Genomic DNA, 26569 nt, shown 5'->3' on the forward strand with positions numbered 1-26569 from the left:
CACTCCTCCACCTTTAGTGTTTCGGTCCTGGTTTGGTGGCTGAAAAGTGTGGTAAGAGTTGTAGCCTGGTATTGCAGGGGTGCTCTCTGGAGCCTTGAACCAGGTCTCAGTTACTGCACAGATATCAATGTTCTCCATTTTTAGGAGTGCCTCGAGAGATTGCATTTTGAGGTTTAGACTTCTAGCATTGAGTAGCATTACCTTCAGATTTTGCATGCTTGTACCTGTTACGGTGGTGGTTTTTTCATTTGAACTTTGCCTAAAAAAGGCACTATAGGGGTGGCAAGAGCTTTAGCCAGTAACCTGAATTACAGGGGCAACAGGTGCAGACCATCTCTGGCAATGCATCATGGTTTGTTGATCATGTCGTACCAGGCAGACAGATACTGGATCCCCTTTGAATGACACCAGAAGCTTAGCCAATTGTTGAAGTCAATCATTTTGTCCTTATATTGTGGTATCATTCTGGGTGAAGGCAGGATGCTACTCAAGGCTAGGGTCATACCTGCCTGGGCCACATGATCCGAGAGCACTTCCATGTCACTTTTCATGTAGTCCAGGGAGGTACGTCTCAAGTCATTCACTCCAACACGGACTGTGACAGAGTCATATTTGTACTTGTTGTGGAGTGACTTGAGTGCATGCATTATGTGGCAGATCCTGGCACCCGACAGGCAACTGACTGTAATTTTCTTCTTGTTCAACCTGGTGAGTGGGACATCAGTGTACCAGACTATAGAGTCACCTGTGACTAAAGTGTTAGGTATGTTGTCTTGCCTTAGGGGCTGTTGCTGGGTAGCACACTGGTGTTGTGAGCTATGTGACACTTTGGTTGTGATTGGTGTTTGCATTTCAGCTTCAGAGGTCGTTGTTGCTTGGGCAGGTTACAGTTAAGGGCCTCTGCATATGTGGATTTATTGTTGCTATATGTGGGTGTTGTTGTTGTGGGTTTAGAAGGGCTATGTGTTGCTTGAAGTGTAGTGTGGGTGTTAACCTTCTTCTCTTGACTGTCTAGCACAATCTTGGGTGGAGAGAGCTTTACTTCCATTTTGGCTACATATGTGCATCTCTCACAGGTTGTAGTGCTGGGTGGTAGGAGGAGAGGGTTGTCTGTGTACATGAGGCAATTGCTGCATTGCCCCAGTATGGCCAGATTCACCAGGTGGACAGGAGACATCACCAGAAGCTGACCCTTGGACATGCCTGGTTTGGTGCTTTTTATTTTTTGTAAAGTACAGGAGCTGTTTTCCCTTACCTTAGCAAGGTACTTTGCAATTATAGGATTTTTAGTGCCTACAATTAATTTCTCCTTATTAACAAGGAGAGTTGAGTGCTTGTATCAGTTTAAGGCTTCCTAGTGCTTTCCAGCAGGAATTAGAGCAAGTGCTAGTTAAAGGGATGCTTAAAGGTAAGATGAAAAAAAAATGCACACTGCAGTGTGCACTAGAGAAGTTAGATGTGAAAGTAGGTAACTTAAGTTTTACCTGTTTAAAAAGTTAAGGTTTAGTGTAGAGTTACTATTTTTAAAACAGCAAGATGGATTGAAAGGGGTAGTCACTTTTGTATTCTGGTACTATGGAATACAGTAGGATGGCCAATAAATTTAAATAGTTGAAGGGGAGGGATTTCAAAAATTATGATTTTGTGATTACTCACACAAGCCAGTGAAAGAAGAGAGGAAATGAGATATATGGTTAGATTAACATAAGAGGCAGGCAACTAGAAAGACAGTGGTATTTAACAAGACAACTGTAACTGGGTGAAAGGGTGGGAAAAAAATTCTGCCTGACTCAGAAGAGACAGAACTGTGGTCTCTTTTAAAGTTTTAAAATGCAGTTAAAGCAGAATGCAAGTAAAACACAAGGTAAATAAAACAAACCACAGTATTCAAAATATAAAAAGGCAATAAAGTAATACAAAATACAACAAATAATAGCGAACTAACCTTTCCTTCACAGCAAAGTGTAGCAGAGTCTGGATGAGCCTTTCTGGTAAACAAGCACAGTTACACAGTTTCTAACACAAAGGCACTGTGGTGCATGCAATCATCATATTACTGTGTATTGTACATAAATAGATAGGTGGGTCATCTAATATGAGAAGTTTTAGCTCTGTGTGCATGTGTGTTTCAATGCATGTCCCCATGCAGCAGTGTGTGTGTGTGTGTGTGTGTGTGTGTGTGTGTGTGTGTGTGTGTGTGTGTATGTGTGTATTTCAGGTGGCTCTACCATGTTAAGGGTCTCTGAACCCACCATTGGCAATCCTAACAGCCCCTGCAATTGTCACCCACTTAAATAGTAGTGGCAGACACTGCAGCACTACATTACCTCTGTAGTCTTTATGTTATGTATCTAGCAGTATTGTTTATAAAACTGGTCGGGTAGAGGTTCGGCTATCAGCTGGGGCAGATCATGACAGTGTGTGTGTGTGTGTGTGTGTGTGTGTGTGTGTGTGTGTGTGTGTGTGTGTGTGTGTGTGTGTGTGTGTGTGTGTGTGTGTGTGTGTGTGTGTGTGTGTGTGTGTGTGTATGTATGTATGCATGTATATTCCAGCACCTAACAAAGAGTATGCATTGTTTCATGACAATATCTGTCATTAATCTGTCATTAATCTGCAATGTCAGTCCGTAGTGATTTTCCAAAATGTTGGCCAGAAAACCACATGTTTATGACAGATGGAAAGAAATTATGTGTCCGACGTCAAGATAATCTGCAGACATATGCAGAGGTCTGAGGTATGGTTACCATCTGTACCCATACCTCCCAAACTGTTAGAGCAAGAAATGCTTACAAAGCCGTAAATAATTGGGTGATAAAGGCCACATAATGACGCTTTTCAAATATTGCTCCTACAAAGTTATAAAGGTGAGAGCATAACAGGTTTTGAATTAGCATAGATAGTCTGAACGGTCGGAGGTCTGCAACTAACAATGTTTGCCATTATTTGTTTTTACATCAACCCACAATGATTTGGCAATGATTTGCCAGAAAAAACATGGGTTTATGAGAAAATGGTCCAAAAATATGAGGCACAAATCTGGACATTCTGTGGAAATCTGTACAGTTGAGAGGTATGTCTGTACCACCCTGCAGGTTGCAGTCTGTTTGGCAAGGTGTAACCTGTGACAACAACTTAAACAGTGAGAAGAGGTCATGAGACTGTAGGACAAGAAACATGCCCTGCAGTTCTGTACTGATTGCCTGGAGCAGTTATTGCACATCAGAAGTACCTTAATGTTATGAGAAATACTGTAAGCTAAGGTAATGTCACCCAAAGAAGGTGTCATAGTAGCAAACCAGAAGAAGTCCTTTGTGTTGCACTTGCCATGGGCATGCTATGTCCTTCCAACTGTCACATTACTATAAGTTGTGTCCCACACTCCACATTTGATAATGCCACACACACATTGTGCGTTGCCTATGTGTGTGCAATATGTAGACATGTGAAGGCCCTGTGACTATCTGGTACCCACAAGATAAGTGAATATGTCGGAGTTAAAGTAATGGCTAGATTTGTGAGGGACCTAGTGCCAGTACTCAAGTAATTTCCCCTGTATCTATGAGCCTGTGGTACTACAGAACACCCAGGTGATATGTATGAAGGCTAGCTGGCTGTGTCAAGGGGTATGTATGCAAGGTCACACTGTCTGTCCCCAGTGTCCCTCACACACTGTTGCATGCATACACACCTGGTAAACATGTACATATACAGCTGTACCTTGGCTATTAAAAGGTCACTTTGTTTCCACTCTGCCATACTCATCATTGGTAATGTCAGCAGGCCCACAGCCTGCAGACACACATACACCTGGAACAAAAACATAATACAGTATGTGAGACTACAGTCAGTCAGCAGTACTAATAGCAATAATGCATCATTGCTATAAAAGGCGCATACACTTTGATATGTACCCATAACAATTTCCAGCAGACAGCGCCTTACACAGTGTTACATTACTACACTGTACTATATTCACCCTGTGCATCAGACCCATATTAGCATGTCCCTGATCAATGGTATGGATAATAGGGATGTGATACAGGTATCATCACATGCACAGGGTGTGGTGTGGATTTGCCAGAGGTCTATGCTGGGCCATATAGTTGACATTGTGTCTGTGTGTGTGTGTGTGTGTGTGTGTGTGTGTGTGTGTGTGTGTGTGTGTGTGTGTGTGTGTGTGTGTGTGTGTGTGTGTGTGTGTGTGTGTGTGTGTGTGTGTGTGTGTGTCTAGAGGGGTGTTGTTCAACTGGGCTGTGCAGAGGAGCTGTGTGTGTCTGGTGGTCACCTGCATGTGACAGAGATGTGTGAGTATTTGTATGCACACAATCAAGCCATGTGGTTGCCCTACACAGAGGTGTGTTGGACAGCCATGGACCATATATGGCAGAGTGTACAGTTCACCATCTCTGGCCATGGACACGGGAACTGGTTCTGCCAGGAGTATGACTGGCACCACCAGGCCCAAGGCCAGATGCAGTACTACTCCCCGATGGTTATTATTGTCTGCTGGATCTGTGTCCCTGATGGGACTGGTCAGGACCACATTCCCATAGCCTGCTCCACTGTGGTGTGGAAAGCACACTCCTTTTGGTAGTGCTGGAGGTACTGCTACTATGGAAGTATGAATGTGCATGGCCACATGGACTCTCAGCTGGTTTTGTTGCTGACTTATGTCCATGTGGCTGACACCCTACTCCCACCACATGCTCAAGCACAGACATTGCCTGGTTGAGCAATGACAATGTCTCACTCCACTGTCTATCCATGACATTAGCATAATAATGTATGGCATCACCAAGGCTGTGGAGGTCATCACACATGGCAAGAAGTGTTGCATTCATGACCCCGAGCATCTGCCTGGTGTTAGGTTCAGAACATGCCTGTGCCTCCATGACAGACTGAAACATGCGTCTGGTGAGACCTGCTGTAACCCTTGTGACAGGGGCTTGATGTGCAGCCGTCCTCCTTCGAGCACCCCTGTTTGTCTGCCTGTGTGAGACCTCAACTGCTCTCTGGCTATGGCTAGCATCTAAACTCGCACTTGCCATAGTCACCACACTAGTCTGTTCCATGCCACCACCCTCCAACTGCCCATTATCTGTGGCTGCTGGGGACTATGTATGTGTGGGCATACTGACTGTGTGTGGTGACATTGTGAGTGAAAGTGGGATATCAACCAATGGCACAGTTTCAGCCTTCTTCAACCCCACTTGTGCCTTACTATGACTACCATCATCATCAGAGTCCACAAAGACACTGACATCAGGTTGTGAGGGGAATGACAACATATGTAAATTAATACCTTCACTATAATGTTTGCTGATACACATACACAGACACACACACACGCACACACACACACACACACACACACACACACACACACACACACACACACACACACCCACACACACCCACACACACACACACACACACACACACACACACAGCCTCTACCTGGTGAGTGACTTGGTATGGCTTTGTTGACAGCTTGGATGTGTGTCACACATAATCGCCATGCATGGGAATGAGCACCCTGTCCACATCGGGCATAGTAGCTACCTATACCTTTGCTGGCATAACATGGTCAACTGGATGGTTAACAGCACATACACCCTTGGGATACTACCTGTGTCCCTGATGGATGGGGACATCAGCTGCTGCCTTGCATATACATGGGCTAACATGTGGCCTAGGGATATGGCTGCTCAGGGCCTAGAGCCTAGTAACCTGGTATGGTTAGTGGAATACCATAAGTATTCTGCTGTGACAGACTGTGTTGTTAGGTGTCCACACACATCTGTGCCATCAACTGCTGGGTGTTCCCTATGGGCAGTGTTACAGCACCATGTATTCAAGCCTATATCCTACAAATAGGTGAGTGCTTCTATAGGTGCATGTGGACATTCCAGGAACATCTGAGCTACACAATAACTGAGATCAGTGCACATGTGTTGTTGGGTGACTTCCTCATAGGTGTCTGACATCTTCAGCACCCAGATGTTTGTAGAATTCGTACATGTGCCTGAAAGATGTAGATCCCCCTGCCAGACAAATGTGTACTTCCGCATACCAGTTGAGCAATACATGCTGTTTGTCCACCTAGTTTGGGGATTGTGTCTCTGGTATGCCAGACCCCTGGGAGCACAGTGATGGTAGCTGGGTATCTGTTACTGTATCTATTCCCTTACATTGTATGCTCAGTATGTATGCACTGCTGCTGACCCAGTGCCAGCATCCACCCACTACTACTGCCTATAACTCACTGTCCTGCTACAGGGGTCATCAGGTATGCTAGCCATAGGTGTGAGGCAATCAGATACTGGTATAGAGTACAAAATCACCTAAGCAGAGTATGTCAGGAATGGTCAAGGAGACCTGGACAATCTGTGAAACAACCCTGTATGACATTGTCAGATTGAGAGGGGCTCAATGATGGTACATGATGTGATATGCCATCTCTATCCACCAGCATGTACTGTCAGTGTGTCACCCCTGCACTGGCCCAATCATCAGGGAGCCTAAATACTCACCACTACCACCAGCGAGGGATGTACACAATGGCAGGATGATAAGTACATGCACATTAAAGTGCAATTACCCTTTATAGCACACAGAGGTCACAGTCAGTGTGGAGATCATTTCTCCCTCTCTCTCTCTACATCCCCAATAACACTCCACACTGGTACACCTATCAGGTTAACATCTCAGCAGAGTAGTCAATCCAAAACATCTGCCATCCTCTCTGTTCAACCAGCACTTTGCATCCCTGGCCAAGTACCTGAAACACACAATTTGCTATTTGCATTTTGAATCACACACACACACACACACACACACACACACACACACACACACACACACACACACACACACACACACACACACTCACACACTCGCATACACACACACTCTCTTGTTAAAGTCTGGCACAACTTTGCTACCTATGGGCCCTTCAGCCCAGACTTTAAGGTAGTTCTGACTGCCACAGTCCATCTCTTTAACAATTACTGTAAGGCCCTCAACAAAGGGTGACAAATCCTACTGTGTGATGAACCTATTAGCAAAATGGCAAGTGTGACCAAGACCAAGGCTATTGGAGTGGGCTATACAGTGCCACCACATGTATATGCAAGTACTCTAAGAGCTGACTTAGTGCTATACAGACCAGACTCAATGACAAGGTGTAACGATATGGGATAATAACTAATAAAGGAACAAGAGAGAACTGTGTCAATGCAGTAATCCTCAGTTCAGACTCACAGGTATTCATTTATGACAACATTGCAGTACAGTCTGCAATACATACAGGAAACCTGTAAAGTACTAGGTGCATAGGTTCATAGGATGATACTAGGTTATTGGCCCGGATGTCCTCATAAGCCTATCTCAGATTTTTGCACATGTCCCTTCAAATTCAGCACCTGTTTCCCCTGTCCAGCTGGGACACAGGTGGTATCCCAGTGGTGACTTTTCTGTTTCTCATGCAGTCATCCAGCTTCTTCTTAAAGAAAGCTAGAGAGGTACTCTGCTAGACATGGGGAGGGAGTGTATTTTACAGACAGTGTATTGTTTGAGACACAAATCTATCCCACCAACAAGTACTATTCACATCACAGACCAGGTGAGTGCCTTGCGTGTGGGTTGCGCAAGTGGGGTTTGTCTTACGGATATGCAGAAACTCCATCAAGGCTGGTTTGCGAATGGCCTTGTTAGCCAGACACACACCACCTATGATCAGTCTGTATGAGACTGGGTAGAGTGACAGGGTATTCAGCCTATCTGTATAGGATAGGTGTTACAGACCCTGTATTTTCCTGGTCAGGAACCTCTGTGGTCTCTGTAACTGCTGCAAGTGGTTGGCATGGTACATGACAAATGAGCCACTGTACTCAGCAATGGGTCTGATAAGGGAGGAGTACAGGGATGCTATGGCCTCCTGGTTCCTGGATGATGTACCCTTATTTGTGAAGTAGGCCATGTAAACAGCCTTCAGTACAACGGTGCCAACTCAGTGAGAAACTGTCAGGTTGCTATCAGCCTTGGTGCACAAGTTGCCTCATGCCTGATTGCATGCTCAGTACATTGTTATTACTGTCATAACTAGTGTGGATGACATCTACCACAATAGGGATAATGATGCATTCCCTGACATTCAGTTTGAGGCAATGCATCTGGCACCAGTCATTAATTTGGGTAAGGGCCTCTTGGAGGATGTTCTCATCACTAGGGGGTATAAGACAGTGGCCAGCTTGCAGTCATCTGTAAACCTGGCCAGCCACAGACCACTGGTTTTGTCTTGAACCTCAGAACAATATATCCCTAACAGTAGAGGCCCCAGACAGATTCTTGGGGTACACCACTCTTTAAGGGTCTACTAGTAGAGGTGACTTCCACTACTTTGCCTGAATGAGTACTATAATTGAGCCAGTTAGCAACCCATGTGGTAACATACAGGTTGATGCCTAGCTGCGTAGGTTTTTATATTATGACCAACTGTGGATTATTGTCAGACACTTTGGCTAGGTGAAGGTAGGCAGTGTGCACCTTCTTCCCCTCACTCATGTGTTTGCTGACCGCTTCAAAGAAGTTGACCTAGTTTAACAGGCCTGGTCTCCCTTTGATAATACCAAACTGTGCTGGTTCAAGCATTTTGAATTTACTGATGTCCCTGTTTATAAGGTCCTTGATAATGCCTTCCATTGTCTTGCAGATCAGGATAGTTAGGCTGATGTGCATATGACTGGCTGGGTCAGTGGATGCTCCACATGTCTGTAGAGGGGTGAAAGTGGTTGTCCTCTGTGCAGATGGGATAACACTGGTGCTCAGGCTTTGGATAAATACAGTGTGTAATGGAGCTGAGAGCTCATGCCTGAGTTCATATAGGATGCAGCCAGGGATGTTATCAGGTCCCATGGAGCTTCAGTTTGTTGCCTTTGAGAGAGCATTACAGACCTGCTCCCTGATGATGATGGGAGGGGGAGGTGCTGTGCATGTCCTCCTTTACTGATGGGGGACAGGGGGCTGAGGTTTTCCACTTAACTTATCTGCAGCAGGTTGGCTATATCTATGGTGTATGTGTATATGGTGTTATTGACCACCAGTTCAGAGCAGATTTGGGTGTTGCCTCTGAGATTGCAGACATATGTGAGGAAGGCCTTGTGATTGGCCTTGGTGGATGTGTCCAATTTGCACTCAAAGTTGGACTTAGAGTAATTCACCTGTGACCTTATTTGCTTGTTCAGACAAAGGTGAGATTGCTTCCAATTTGGCACCTTCTTCTTCTTGGCCCTGTACAGCCAATATTTCTACCTATTATGGAGTTTGACTATTACTGTTGTCTACCACAGAGGTTTACTCTACCTTGAGGAAGATGATTTTGTCCAGTCATGTATTGCTGAGTCCATACAGCTATGTAGGTGCTCATACAGATGTTTGGTGTAGGCTTGGATACAAAGTCATAACACAGTTAAACACTTTTCCAGTTTCAACCTAGTAATTATAATCAAACTAGTAATTATTCCTGTTTCAGGGCAATACAGCAACCTGCAGCTGTAGACATTTATGTCTGTTTGATGCAGTGAAACTTAGGTTACACATTTGTAAAACAATACAGCATATTTAACTGATGTTCTGCAACCAATGTCTGTATGCTTGAGGCTTCCAGATACTACTATGAATAGATACATGTGCACAGATTATACTTGATATACATTTCTGTTCTTTCTCAGTATGGCACACTGAGTTTATACTCTTGCAGATTAGTCATACTTCTCAACCTGTTAGAGCAAGACATCTGGACAAAGGCACACATAAATGGGGGGCAAAGGCCCAAAAATAGGGACACTTTATAAATATTGCTGTAACACACTTAGATAGTTGATAGCAAAGTAGGTTTTGCATTCACAGGAATATTCTGAAGGATATGACACCTGACTTTCAAATGTATGCTATTATGTTATGACTTCAGTCTTTACTGATTTGCCAATAATTTGTCTGACAAAACCCAACTATATGAGAAAATGACTAACAATATGAGGCAAACATGTGGTTAGTCTGCAAAACTATGGACAGTTTAAAGGTATGAGCTCAATATATAACATACAGTTCAACACACATTTGTGCCAGTTGTTTACTATGCACATACCATATATAGATCTCTTACATTTGTAACACAAGCATATGTATCATAGTAGTATTCACAAGTGGCATATGAATATTTACAACATCCCAAGTGGGTTCCTACCATGTAGTCAAACTTTTACAAGTTTGAACATCATATGGTCGAGACCATAAGTTCGAATTTGTAAAAGTTTAAGTGTTTCAATGGAAATCTCCATAAGCAGAGGTTTCCATTTTGATCGATGGGGTGCAATCTCGGAGTTGGTATAATTAAGTACCAGGGGTGTAGGGGGTGCAGGGGGCTCCCCCTCCTGCTTAAAACTGTTTATTTTGTTTTCCATTTTTTTTATCCATAGTCAAAGTTTTGTCACTTCAAACATAATGGTTCGAACATTATGTGTTTAAAGTTATAAGACTTTGACTATGTGATATGGATCCTCCCAGGTAGCTGGCCTGGGAGTGTCACAGCCAGTATTGTACAACAGACACTCCAGTAGTAATCATGTGTGAGCTGACCTTTGCTGGGGTGACTCAGGGGCCAGACATGTGATCTATGTCACTGCAGACAGAGCCAGCAGAGATGGCTGTAGGTGCTGGACAGCAACATGTCAGTCCAGCAAGATTTGTTGAGACCTATTGTTTAACCTCCTATTTCCCATTATTGCATCCCCCTTCTGCATTCCATTACATGTTTAATTGTTTGACATACCTGTTATAGTGCTGTAGTGTTTTCTCAGAGTAATCCAGAAGTGAAGCTTTCTGTGGTCACAGTCTGTCTTTGCTCAGACCTGTTTTCCATAGGCAGCAGCTTGCCTTTTGTAGGTAATGCTCATGAGCAGGTGATGGCCTCTGCACAAATTGGTGTGTTCCACTTGCTAATTACATCCAGAACAGATGCGTTGTCTTTAAATTAGCCAATGGCATGGCAACACAGTGCTATAATTAAGTCCTTCATGTGGGCCTTGCCCCTTTTCCTTGCCTGTGAGGAGGACATTATGGAGATGTTGGAGCTACAGTATCACAGAGGGTAGGTGGAAATGCTGTCCACTGTTTGGATTAATATGCTATGTCCATAGTTTTGCATGCTGTGTCTGCATACCTGTCAATCTCTTAGCACAGGAAATGTGGAGAAAGCCCAACAGAATGGGGGACAAAGTTCCAGAAGTAGGGACAGATTGTAAGTATTGCTGTTATACAGTTAGAAACTTGCTAGAGTAACAGGGTTTGTCTGAATATGCATTTTCTGCATGATTTGAAGTCTGACACTGATATGTATATGACACACCTCTCAACTGTCCAAATTTTTACAGACTGTCAAGAAGTTTGGCTCTTATGGTTGGTCTGTTCCTCATACAATTGTTTTTGGCAAATCATTAGGGTGATCTGAGGATTGAAGTCACTAAATAATGACATCCATTTGTGTTTCAGACTTCATATCCTTCACAAAATTTATGTTAAAACAAACCCTGTCACTCCAGTAACTTTTTCAGTTTATAACGCCAATATTTGAAATATGTCCCTGTTTTTCGCCCTCTGTCCCCCAATTATGTCAGGTTTTGTCCAGATTTCTTGCACTAAAAGGTTCAGAGGTATAGTATATCATTATTTAGTGACTTCACTCCTGATATTATCCCAGTGTGATTTAGCAGAATCCCAGAAATGTTATGAGGAAGAGGCCATAAATATTGGGCCACACCCTGGACAGTCTGTGGAAATCTGTACAGTTGAGAGTTATGTATGTCTGGCTATTGTTAACAGGCTTTTAAGATTGTGTAGCAGTGTAGTGTGTAAATGGTGGTTGACCTGAGTAGGCAGATGTGACTGTCATAGATGCTTTTTCTATCTGACTGTGCATGCTGCTACAGTTGCTGGTGGTCTATAAGCTGTATATGTTCATAGGGGCAGACTGAGTCATTTCCTTTAAAACCTCTGGATTTCAAGTGCACTGTGACTTGGGGCAGTATACTGTATATAGGAGTAGTGTGTGACTGGCAATCAGGATATGTTTGTTCAAACAATCATTATACTCTAGACATCAGTTGGCTTACTGGTATGTTGGTTTGACTGTAGTGCAAATGACTGCGGGCAGACAATTTCTAATCAATGTCTGTTTTTCCCTACAGTTACACATGTATAGTGCATGATATATTTGCAAATGCATGAGCAATTCCCCAGAGCTGATTTATTGTAGCGTTGTGTTGGTCTGACTGTAGTTCAGAAGGTGCTGGGTGAAATGTTTGGTAGCTCTCTGTGTAATTTTCCTAATGTTATATGACTGCACTCATATGTCTCAACTGTCCAGATTTTCATAAAATGTCCAGATGTTTGGCTCATATTTTTGGTCTGTTCCCCATAACTGTTGTGGATTTCTGACAAATCACTGGGATGATGTGAGAATTGAAGTCACTAAATAATGACAAGCATTTGTGTTTCATACTTGAAATCTTTCAGAAAGTATATGTTAAAACAAAACGTGTTACTCTAGCAACTTTCTAAGCTTATAAAAAAACATATTTAAAATATGTCACTATTTATGGGCCTTTGTCCCCCCACTTTGTTAGGCTTTGTCCAGATTTCTTGCACTAAGAGGTTGAGAGGTATGACTGCACTTCATGATATATATATATATATATATATATATATATATATATATATATATATATATATATATATATATATATATATATATATATATATATATATATGTATATTATATATATATATATATATATATATATGCATATAAACTTAGATGACCATAATACATGATATCTTTACTGAAGCAGTAATAATTTTCACAGCTAATGTGGTGTAGTGGTAGTTGCTTTGACCATCAGTTTACAGGATCCTGGGTCTGAGAAATGGCAGGGCTGACTATTTTGTTGCTAGGTTGAACAGTGGCTGAATGAGAGAGAGTGATTAAAGTAGATTTAAGCAATTTTAAGTGGGTTTGGGTGAGTTTGAACAACACTAAGCAATGCCAAAAGGTGCTTAGTCCTGATTGGCTTTGCTTAACATTGCTTATTCCAGCATGAACCCATGCTAATTTAAAAAAATAAAAGAAAAAAGGTAATAGGAAAGTGGTAAAATGGGGCCAAGCAGGGAGTAAAATATTAGGAAAAGCAGCTAGGGATGTGCAGGACGAGAGTAGGAAAGGACCATAGCTCTTCATATCTTCTGCATCAACAACTGTGAATGATGTGGAAAATTTGGAATTTACAGCCTCACACCCCACAAGGAGGGGTGTTGGCAACATACATTTGCAGAGTAATTTGAGGGCAGGCTGATTTACTTCACTGTCTCACTGTACATGGGGCCGAAATGTAGAGCTATGTATAGGGCAATGATTTGTTTGCAGGACAGATGCCCTTTTTTTTAAGGTGAGAGTGGGATGTTGGGGAAGGGCTGTAGGTATGTTTGGGGAGGTAGTTTGGGTAGAATAGGTTGCATTTGCAGACATACAAGACACACAAGACAGCAGACAGGGGAGGTATATTACACATGAGGGGGGGTAAACACCTTGGACAGAGAGGGTGGTTGGTAACCAGAGGCCCACAAGCCCTTAAATGGATACAGTGGGACTGAGATCCCCACCCATGGGCAGTCACTAATGCACCTTCATGGCCTCAAAGGTGGCTGTGCTGAGGGCTGGACAACAGGAGCAAACTGCCCCTTGAGGTGCATCAGTCTGCCCTCAATCTGGCTCACCCATCCATCCAACCCTGAGCGGATGAGAGTGTGCACCATACCCCTGAACTTCTTGTGGGTGACAGGTTCCTCTCGGCGCCCACACCCAGGGGGGACAGGCCCCATCCCCTAAGGCAGTTCCAGCAGAGGGTGGTGCAGGATCAGCAGAAGGGGCAGTTCGGGGTTGGGTCACAGATGTGCTGTGGCCTGATGCCATGGCCAAATGAGGCAGGACAGGTGGATCCGCCTGGATCGGCCTTCTCAAAAGTGCTATGGTGTTGAGGTTTTACAAAATGTATTGGTTAGTCATGCACAAAACATTTCAAAATTAATTATAACAGCATGCATGGGTGTTCCAATTAACTCAGAACAGTGGAATTCACACAATTGCATAGCAAACAGAACACATGCATATATGGAATAACAGTCAGAATTTTAACATCATGCCAGTTAAATGTGTGGAAACAAGAAACCAACAATGGTATTTGACAAGGTATGTTAATATGTAAATAATTAAATATATGAACAATAATGGAACACAAGTCCCAACATTGGAGTTTGAGAACAACATACCCATAGTATATGGATAATAATTATTGATTCAGATAAGGGGTGGGGAGAGAGAAAAAAAAACATTAACAACTGTATAGGCCTCTATTTTTCACAACAGTACTGCTCTATACTCTACAGGTCTGCCCTCACTTTATATCTACCTGTGGCCCACATAACTGTTAAACTGTCAAGCTGGAAGGGTATGAGGCAAAGTGTGAGTACTCTGGGTACATGACTGGAGCAGACTCGTGCATGTCAGAGTTACATATAGGATTAACAAGGTGTAGTCTGCACTGATGTTGTGTGAGAGTGCTACTGGCATTTTTCAACTAGATTCATATCTGTGTCCAAGATTATTGGAAACAGTGATCACTAGCCATGACAGTGTGACACTTGAGAGACATGCATTGGGAAGAATACATGATGTATGTACCTATCCTGCTGTCTTTTGCAACTATGGGGTTGGAAACTGAAACATTTGGACACAAAGTGTATTAGTATACCCATCATACAGCTACTACAATCATTTATTTACCTGTAAAACCTGTGGAGAAAATATCTGTTAACACTACCTGACTATTTGTACCTATATTCAGGATTAATTGTCTGTAAATATTCACACTTCTTAGTACCACTCCCTGGCATTAAATCATGGTTTGTGTGTGCAAAAATGAAAAACGTATCTATTTCTCAATACACGGCGTTACTGGGAAACTGTGTCTTGCTTGACTGATTTCTGCCTAATACTCAGTCACTTGATTAGACAGTCTGACCTTGTAATCTAAGTGGAGTGTCACCAAAGACTGTAATGACAGTTGAACATACATGCCTGACAGATAGTTATTGTACTGTGTATTAATCATTTGAAAGCAGGTGTATACATTTAACCCCTAGTAGATGTGAATATGTGTGATCTGTACAGAGTATAGCAGGGTGCTGGGTTCCATACCCGACCCATATACATTTGGACATCATATATTTGCAGTTTAAACCTATTACACTCTCATACTTGCCTGCATCAGCATATCCACATTCAGGGCTACATCGATCTGTAATGCAAAGGTTAACACAAGGCAATGCTGCAGGGGACACACTGTAATCAATTACACATTACTAATTAAGGTTCAGATGTTAGTGCAGGACATATTTCATATTTCATTTATATCCTATTTTACACATTCTATTTCTTCAACAACAAATCAGATTAAACACAACAGTCTGTGTTATAAATCGTTATTTTTGTAGCATGACACAGTGCTTTCTTACAGTTGATATTCTACATTCAGTACTACTGCATATCCTGTAGATCAATATTGGTCTGACAACCTTTTTATTTATTCAGTACACTTAGAACACACTATACCTACTGGCAGTAAACAAAGTACTCCTTCTTATTTATTACACTATATACTGCAAGATAAATATGTACTCACCACACAATCATCTCAACCTCACCAATCTGTCAGCATGATCTTCTAGGTTGCTAGCTCTCTCCTCTGCAGCTGTAGGGGGAAAACATTAAGCATGTATGTCTATCACATACCAAGCTAGATTTTGGTACTGATATGGGTGAGGTACTTACTACTGGGGCATCCCCATCTCGAGCTTCTTGGATCCATTGGGCCAAGAGTGCCCCCTTCCTATGCTTCAGGTTGGCATAATGATGCTGTACCAGCTCACCAGTTTGGGGGATTCCAGTAGCACTAGAGAGATCATGTGCCAGATGGTCCTAGGCCTCTGCTTTGTTCTGTGAGCCCTGGTACTGGCCCTGCAGCAGTCTGTGGTCATGGTCTTTAACAAAGATCCCAGCCATGACCCTGGACTCCAAGATGACCCAGCACTGCACCGGATCGCATGCTCCTTCTCCAACGCCTGACATAGTTCCTGCACAGATCAAACTACAACACTTTCTGGGTGCATTCCCACCTGTGCAGTTTAAATAAGCCCGTATTCCCACCCCTTTGCCATTACTGGACCATTTTAAGCTGAATTGAGCAGTGCTTAAAGGGGCAAATGCTGGGCAGTGCTTAGCAGTGTGCATATCCACTCAGCTGGGCTGAATACTGCTTAGAATGAGACTTCTAAGCAATGCTCATACCAGCTAAGCAGAGCACAGCACTGCTAAGCATTGTTCAGTTTTCATTTAAGAAATTTTTCAGAATTGCAAATTAATTAATCATTACTGACATATTATTAAGTGTATATAATTTACTTTACATGATGTCCCCCTGTGTGCTTTCATTACATTACCTTGTGGTGTGACTATACTGTATATGACACTTGTGTTTACATGGGTGATTTCACATGTTGTATCCACTTACACTTCAATTTTGGACCAGCTATACTACCCTGGTTAACAAATATTAATTACTACATAATTAAAAGAAAAATAATAATAATTTTAACAATGCTTTCCCATGTAAAAATGAAGGGCCTGTCTTGGTACCCAAACTGTGAACTGCTACATGCAAAGCCGGAACTCTAACCACTACACTATTGAGGATTTTAGCTATGCATTTGTATTTAGCTCCTATAACATGTTTAAGTAATGCTGAACAAAGTGCCAAGATGTGCAAACCCACTCAGCTATGCTTAAACTTCACTTATAATGGGGAAAAAAATTAATGCAACCACTTTAATTACATATATTAATACTAATGCCGATTCATATTTGGTAACACACTACTTGTCATTCTATTAACTTTCTAAGTCTGTATGAGCAATATTTTTTAAACTTGCCCTGTTTTAGGTCCTTTGTCCCACATTTATTTCATGGCTTTATCCAGATTTCTTGGTAGAAGAGGTTGAGGTGTATGCATACCTCTCAACTGTTCAGATTTTCACAGACTGTCCAGATGTTTTGATCACATTTTTATTTTGTTCCTCATAAAATTTGTGGTTTTCTGCAAATCAATAGGATGATCTCAGAATTGACTTCACTAAATGATGGCATACATTTGAGTTTCAGACTTTTAATCCTTCAGAAAATGTATGTTAAATCGAACCCTATTACTCTATCAACTTTCTAAGTTTATAAGAGCAGTACTTAAAATATGTCCTTATTTTTGGACCATTGCCCCCCCCCCATTTTGTTGGCCTTTGTCCTGATTTTTGGCACTGAGAGGTTGACAGGTATGGCTGTGTGTCCGAGGACACAATTGTACTGTAAAGTGCAGTACGGCACTTTGACAATGCAGTGGGTGTGTTACAGTTCCTGTCACACATCCCCTGCATTGATTTCCATTCACAAGCCTGCTTTCAGTGTCTGCATACAATGAAAGCATTGTAAAGTGCCGTGCAGTATTTTCATAATGCAGGGGGTGATTCATGGTACCTGTCACACACCTCCTGCATTGCTTTCATTGTAATTAATTGATTTCAGTGTCTGAAGACACTGTTTGTACAGCATTTTCACAATGCAGGGTGCTTATGACAGTACCTGTCACACCCCCCCCCGCATTTATTTCAAGTCCTAATACCTATTTCCATGTCCACGGACACTCTTTTACTGTTATCAGTTGCTTTCAGTGTCTGCAGACACTGAAAGCATTTAAAATGTGCCATATGGCACTTTGACAGTGCAGCGGTCATGTTGGATCTGCGAGCACTACTCCAACATGCCCCCTGCACTCATTCAGTGCTAGTGTCTGCAGATCCATCTCAGTAGCACACATTCATTAATATGAAAGGCATGCTGCTGAGAAGGGATGCGAACATGAACACCATTCACTCCATGTTGGAATAACACTATTCCTACATGGAATTTATTGAATTTATTAAATCCAGGGGATTATTTATAATGAACTTATACGACTTGGACAAGCTTCCACTGTAGGTCAATTTACCTTCAATGATAGCATTCATGTGTTCATTAAATTGGGGAATACTGCTCTCTTCATCTTCACTCATATTATCTACAAATTCATTTAATTTCTTATTGATGAATAATATTAACTGGTTAACAGATTCATCCAACTTACAGTCATTTGTTAAATATTCTGCCAATTTAGCTTTTCCTTTTTCAAAGCAATCAGACCATGATACTAATCTATTTATTTTTAGCAAACTCATTTTAACATTGTTCTGAGTTTCTTTAAATCTTTAGGTGTGTGCAATGGAACAGCACAAAAACTTCCATTTTCATATTAATACAGTTTCAAAAATATATTTCTGAACTGGTTTAAGAATTTATTTCATATATGCAGAGCCTAAAGACTGAAATAAATATCCTTCTAAGGTAAATTTTATTAATCAGATGAAAGGATTGTTACATATTTCTAATTCATCATATTTGATAAACTTATAAGAATTTAGTAAAATCTTCTTCTGAATAGTTTTCCATTTACTAGTGTAAGTTCAGTCTATACAGAGCATAACAGAGTTAAAATCTGCAGCAAGAGAATAGGATGCTACAGCTGGGAAGCTAATACCACCATACTCTTACAATCTTATATGATTTCTGTTTTTCTGTAGACAGTTCTCAGTTTTTTTTTTTGATACTATAAGAATGAAGCTGACATTTTTTCCATTCTCTTTAAACTTTTTTTTAGGAGGTATTAAATATATTGAATGAACATGTATATAATCTTGTGTACTAAGAGAGTTTATATATTCAGTAAAGTAGCAGATGTTTTTCATAGCTGCTAATTACAGCATTGTCTTGGTGAGAAACCTCTGAGGTCTTTCCAGCTGCTGCAGGTGTCTGGTAAGGTACATACACAAGGCAGTATTGTACTCTATTACTGGTCTGTTGAGGGATGAGTACAGAGGAGCTATAACATCCTTAACTCTGTATTTGATGCCTTTATTTATAAGATGTGCAACATAGAAGACCTTCCCTACCACTGTGGATATATGGTGATCACAGTTAAGGTTGATATCAACCTGTGTTCCCAAATCTCTCACCACAGGGGTATTGTTAATATTGTAAATGCAGGGACTTCCCCTTGGCTGTAATGGATGTTAACATGTTATTTACCATGCATTTTGAGTCTGTGACTTTGACACCAATCTTTTGTCTGTGTAAGGCCTAATTTGTAGTATTTCAACATTGTTATGGGACTCATTGATTGCACCCAATTTGAAGCCATTGGTAAACATGGTAAGCCACAGGCTGTCTTTTTTTCCTGGACATCTGAGAAATATATTCCAAACTGTAGGGGGCTCAGCACAAATTTATGTGGTACACCAATGGTAACTGGTCTGTTGCTAGAGGAGGAATCCCCAAATTTGACTGTATGTGTTCTGTTGGTGATCAAGTTGGCTACACATCTAGTGACATACGGGTTAATTACCAGTTTTTAATTTCTACAAATCATTTGGGTTTCTAATACTATGATGGGAATGGACCCCATTCCTAAATCAAAGCATAATTAAAGTTCATGAAATTAGTATTGTTTCCATCTTTGATATCAGCCAGAAGTGCTCTTTGCAAAGCCTTCTGCAATTTGTATGGAGTTACATGTATCAGTAACATATCTAAATACAGTTGTAGATTTTTTTATAAGATCTGTTACTCCTACTACTATTGGAACTGTCTGGGTATCTTTCTTCCACATTACACTGTTTCTGCTTGCTGTGTGAGCTTACTAATGATGCCTGAGTGGGGGATTGTGTCAAAAGCCTTGACTAAGTCAAGATACTCTGTATGTACTGTTCTGCATTCATCCAGGTCTTTGGTGACATTCTCAAAGTTGTACACCTGGTTTTAGTAAGCCTGATCTACCCATAACAAAGCCAAATTGTGTCTGGAGAACAGTTTGAAGGTCACCTATGTCTTTGTTGATAAGGTCCATGATTATTCTCTCCATGGCCTGGGAGATATAGCTGGTGAGGCTTAGGGTTCTATAGTTCCTAGGGTGGGTTGACAAACCCCTTTTGTGCAAGGGAAATACTGTTGCTGTGTTCCACTCTGCTTGGACAAAGCCAGTACTTACATGTGGTTGAAGAGAGGGACAAATGGTTCTGCTAGGTCCTGTTTCAGACCATTTAGTAGGCAGCCCCATAGAGGCTGTCTTTCTGGTCATGGACAGTGCTATTATAAACTGCTCTTTGCAGATACTAAGTAGAGGATTGGTGACAGTTATGCTTTGGAGTATGTCTGGTGGGGATGGGCAGGTGAAGATTGTCCCAAACTGTCTGGTAGCAGGTTTGCAATGTCCTCAGGGTCAGTATGAGTGGTATCGTTCATTACTAGTTCAGCACAAACTGGCCCTTCACTTTCAGATTTCTGACATAGCTAAAGAATGCCTCCTGAATATCTTTAGCTAGGGATGCAAGTTTATGTTTATATGTGGCTTTAGAGTACCTTTGCAAGACAGCTAATTTCCTTGTTCAAGCTGTGTAGGCTGTCCTTCTCTGCTGAGTCAGTTGTCTCTTGTTCTTAGACATGACGTGTTTCTACTTGTTGTATAACCTATATATATTTGATGCCCACCAAGGTGGCTTGTTCTCTGTGAGCAACTTGTTTTGATCCATTCACACTCACCTGACTTAATACATCTGTATAGGTGCTTATACAGGCCATTAGTGTACACCTCTGTATAGCAGTCATTGTTGGCAGTGGCAGCAGAGGGTTTGCAACTATTTATGGCATCAGTTAGGAGCCTATAGTTTGCTTTGGATAAATGTTTCATCCTTTCTGCTCTTGAGGAGGTGTTGGGTATGATTGTGAATGTGAACGAGACTGAATTGTGATCTGACCTGACCAAGGCAGTCAGCACAGGGGTTAGTGAAGAGAACCACTATGTTAATGAATACTAAGTCTAGGACATTCAAGCCCATTGTGGGGGTGCAGACTATCTATTACACAGCATGTGTATTAACAAAGTCCAGAAACCTTATGGTGAGCATGTCTGCGCACATATATGACTCCAAATCAGTGGAAGGATAGTTGAAATCAGACATGACCAAGGTGTTTGGCTGTATAGTTAGTGACTCATGTAGGTGCAAGTATTCAGAGCTGTACTCATGCTTCATGGTGGGGGACCTGTAGCTAACAATGATATGGAAGGGGGTTTTACACACAGTTAGTTGGACTTGGAGTAGCGTTATGGAGTTGTACCCTTTGAACAGTCTTGCTGTGCAATTGTCTTCAATGAAGATGTATACACCTCCACCTTTGGTTCTTTCAAACTCGTTTTGATGTCTGAATGTGTGGAAAGCATAGTACCCTTGCATGGCCAGGGGGCTCTCTGCAGCCTTGAACCATTTTTGTGTGACTGCATAGACATGGGCATCTTCCAAGGTAAGGAGCTCTTCCAGTGAGTGCAGTTTATGATTTACACTTATTGCATTAAGCAGCATAACTTTCAAATTGACTCTAGTGTATTCTTTTACCTTGGGAATTTAGTTGGTCTGACATTGCCTAAAAAGGTCACTATGGGAGAGGCAAGCACCTTCATATAGTACAGTGAGGTACATCTTCAGTCATTCACTGCAACATGGACTATGACTGAGTCATAACAGTCCTTGTTGAGAAACTTGAGTGCATGCATGATCTGACGGACACTGGCACCTGACAGGCAGCTGACTGTGACCTGTTCCTTGTCCAGCCTGGTGAAAGGGACATCTGTGCATTTCACTATGGAGTCATGTATGAGTAAGACATTTTGTTTGGAGGTGTTTTGCCTGAGGGGCTTATTGGCTGTGTCACTGGTGTGCATATTATTATGTGTAGTGGATTCTGTTGGGTCTGCAGTGTGTACAGATTTGCACTTGGGAGATCTCTGATCTTTAGTTAGGTTTCTAGTGAGTACCTCCACAATTGTGGGTTTATGTGTTGTGAGCTTATGTGCAAGAGGTAAATTATTTGTACTGACAACATGCTTAATATCTGGTTTGTTGTTATGTGAGAGAACTGATTCCAAATTCATAGGCAATTGCTCTGTTGCCTCAGGATACCCATGCAAATCAGGCTGCCTGGATAAATGGTGGGAAACTGTCTGCCCATTATGGAAGGTATATACTGTAGTAAGTAGAGGGGAATGGACTAGATGGACCAAGTTTTTGTATAAGACTAACAAAATGTGCCTATTCTATGGAGGGCTAGGGTTACAAAAATGTGTCAATGTTTCACAATTCACAACTGAGCTGTTGTCAGGGCAGCAGTGCAAGCTCTGAGCAGCTACAATAAACTGAGTGCAAACTCCCCAAAACACAATGCTGGAATACAAACATAGTTAAACTACTTTTATAAAAAGTAAACAAAAGGAAAGGCGAGCAGTGAGCCTTATTCCATTAATCCCCATCTCAAATGGGTTATTGGCTGCACAGTTCTGCCACAAGGGTGCAGGGGGGCCTTCTTAATATAAGTGGGATAGTTTTAGTACTCCAATGATACCAGTCTAGATTCAGCAAGCCTGAATTGAGCCTATGCTATAACATGCAGAAGTACTATATATCCAAAGTGTATCACAACAGAAGAACAATCAGTTTAAATAAAGCAGCAATTCAGTAGAATACTCCAAGAAGAGTGTAGATAACAAACCTTCCTAGTGTGAGATAAGTGGACTGGAACCCAACTATTTAAACCAGAACTAAGACAATTTTACACTAACACACACAATAAGCCTTCAACCAGCAATTCCCAACTTAGAAGGGTGTAGGCAATCCTCCCCTGCCACGAGAGTCTAAACCACAAACCCTCCAAATGTAAAACAACTGGTTTGGAGGCCAAGTGCATAAACCATAACAAAGAGACTTAGAACAACAGCCACAATGAGCATTCAACCAGCAATTCAGAGCTCAGATGGTCAGAGGCTATCATCTCCTTCCACAAGAGTGTAGACTGCAAACTTTGTTAATGTATATCAACTGGTCTGAAGCCCAAGTGCTTAAACCAAAAGTTATAGGCTTAGAATAACAGTTACAGTTTAATGCAATACCAGACAGATGACAGTGACATATCTTTTAATCTACCCGCATGCATCATGTCATGGTTAGTAGGCCGTGTCTTATCTTGATGAGAAAAGCCTGTGGTCTGTCCAGCAGCTACATGGGTCTGCTGAGGTTCCTGTAAAAGAAAAAAAATATACTGCATTACTGTTCTGATGAGTTTGACTGCAGTGCTGTCATACAATCCTGAGATCTGAATGTGATAAATGCCTTATGATGTGCACCATATGTATATACTGGAAAACATTAAAGAGAAAGATTATAAAGTAATGACACACATTGCAGTTCCTGACTTCACAACCTCTACAAGAGAATACACTAGAAAACACTGTCATGATTATATTATCCAGTGTATCATTTGGCAAGGCAAATATAACTGACAGGTGCGATTATCAGTTCAACAACACAAATGAAGATACTCTAGGCAATAAGTAGCAATGCACACTGTGCATTAGACACAAACATTTTGTATCCCTGAATCTAAAATAATGAAAACAGGGATATAGCACAGCTGTCATCACTTGCACAGGGTGCTGGGGGGGGGGGCAGAGACCTAGGCTGACACAAAAGGTCTATGAGCATGTGTGAGGGAGAAAGGGAAGCAGGCGTGTGTGTTTCTGTAGGGGTTCTCCATGTGAAAGTGGTGTGTGAGAGTCTGCATGTATGCAGCCAAGCTCAGGGATAGTTCTACGCCTTGGTATGTTGGACAGCTGTGAGCCGTGCATGGTAGAGGTAGCAGTTCATTATTGTCATCCATGACCACAAGACCTGGCTCTGCCAGGAGTTGCACTGGCACCTCATCTCCCAAGATCAGATGGCGTGCTGCTGCCTGAGTGTGACCGATGTCTGCTGGACTTGTTCCCTTCATGGGAATGCCCAGGACCATGACCCCATGGCCTGCCACATCTGGGTGTGGGAAACATACTCACTGATGGATCAGCAGAAGTACTGTTATTACTGGACTTTGATCAGTAATGGCCACATTGGCTATCAGCAGATGCTGTGGCTGGCCTATGCCTACAAGTATATCACTCCCCTCCCAGCAGATGTTCCATCACAGACAGTACTTGTTCCATGACAGATACCCTTTAGTCCATGACAGACACGCCTCTTTCTAATGTGTCATTCATCTGATCTAGGGAACCAGTGACATGGTGTAGGCAGTCACTCATGTCAGATTGTGCCACATACACAACCCTGACCATTTGCTGGAGCTCCTTTCTGAACATACCTGTGCCTCCATTATGACCCTAAACATACACTGTGTGACACAGAAAGAGACACGAGCAGCAGGTTGAGGAGCGACATCAGGCACCCTCCGAGTTCCCCTATCAACTCTCTGGTGTGGCACCTTGCCAACACTTTTTCTGTGGCCAGACTCAACAGGCACTGAAGCCAATGTAGCCACACTTCGCTGCTCACTGTCATTGCCCTCCATGTGTCCTACATCTGTGGGCTCAATAGACTGGGTAGTAACTTCTCTTTGCTCCACCCACCTACTAAAGAACAGGTGCATGGACCATTTTGCTAATAACACATATTTGAAGTGCTAAACATGCACTCAAAGGACCTGTCTCTGAAACATTTGTACATATATATCACACAGCTTGCTATTTTCATGTATTACCAGTCATTTGTACCTTTAAAATGGCTTGACAAACATGGCCATGCCATCAGCACACTTCTAATTAGTGCATACAGAAAACAGTGTAAAAGGCTTTGCTTCACATTATTCATTAATATATTCCAGCATATGTATTATATAGTGGAAAAAAAAACAACAGCATACCTTCTGGAGTTCAATACTCCTCTGTAAAGATAGCTTGGAAAATGTTTTGTTTTGCTGAAGATGTAGCATGCATCCTAATTATCAGTTTGGTTAGCTACACATTTGTCTTTTTAAAATGGAGTAGATTATTAATGGACTGCATCTGTCTAGGCTGTGTTTCAGAGATGTTAATCACAGGATAAGCAGCTGAATTGCATGCTAACCAACCAATCTGGTGGAGCTATTCAAGTAGTTATAAAGCAACCATTTAGAGTCCAGGTTTTTCCTGTGAATTTCAAAAGTAGTGGAGTACAGACACAGACAGTCTACATAGACAGAATGTTAGGAGCTGCTGGTGCTTAGCTCCATTTGTATGTGCTACAGTCTGCAGGCAATGCTGCTACTGCTGTCGATTGGCCTAGGCTGAAACAGAGAACAGTTTTCAGGCTACATTTGACCTATCACAACATATATGACATGGACATTGTAGAGTGCTACAGGGCAGACAGGGAGAAAATACAGGAACCCTGTGACATCTGACAGCCTCAATTCAGAGTGCCAACCTTTCCCACCCCCATGCATTGGCCGTGTATTGCTTGCATCACACTCAGGCCTAAACTAAAACTGTGTCAACTACTGCATTTACAAGGTAAGTCCTGTATTGTATAATAATATTATGACATGTCCTTGTATTTCATCAGTTCGTACAGTAAGCAACTACAAGGTGGGATATTTGTACAGAAATTGTCACATGTGACAGCAGAGAATTATTTGACTTGTATGTGTCCATTAGTAAGTAGTAGGCCTCAGGCCTCAAAGATTTACACATTGATTCCTCCCCAAAGTAATGCATGGCCTCAGTTTAGCACTACCTGGCCCATCAGGTAATTCTGCCCTGCAGGATAGACCAGTGGTTCCCTCTAGGAGCAGTGGCAGAGGTGGTGAGTTTATCATCTGCGGTGAACTGCCAAGGCTGGTGCGTAGGACTGTGCAATGTACAGTTGATGCACACCTATGCTGTCTGGAGACACTGATCTCCATCGTTGTATTAAATAACACAAGAAGACACAGATGTCAGACACTACAGCCATTGGTGTAGTGAGGTGACAGTGATGACAATCCAGTGGGTGAAAACTCGATTCTCACTGTTACCCAAATTGATGTCTATGGGGTCACAATGTCCCCAACCTCATCCCAAACAGGTTATTCACCCACCTCATGTGTCCTTCACTGTCCTCATCTCACATCTTGTTTGTCTTGTCTGTCTGCAATTGCTTCCTCGACTGCCCAGCTTACTGCACCCAGACATTCCTAAAGCCCTTCACCAACATTCCTCTCTCTCTCTTAAAAAATGGGCAGTTGTCCCACAAAAAGAAAATATCATCCCATGCATAGCTCTCCATTTCACACACATGTCTTCATGACACACATGATTTGGTCCAATTCCATATACAACAGATTATGTTGTTATCTCCCCTTTCTCTGGACGTGACAGTCTAAATTCAGCAACGTTTGTGCATATATATATTCATGTTTTATTCTTGA

The sequence above is a fragment of the Protopterus annectens genome, chromosome 1.part2 (genome assembly GCF_019279795.1).
Source record: "Protopterus annectens isolate FY-2018-M chromosome 1.part2, PAN1.0, whole genome shotgun sequence".
Lineage (NCBI taxonomy): Eukaryota > Metazoa > Chordata > Ceratodontiformes > Protopteridae > Protopterus > Protopterus annectens.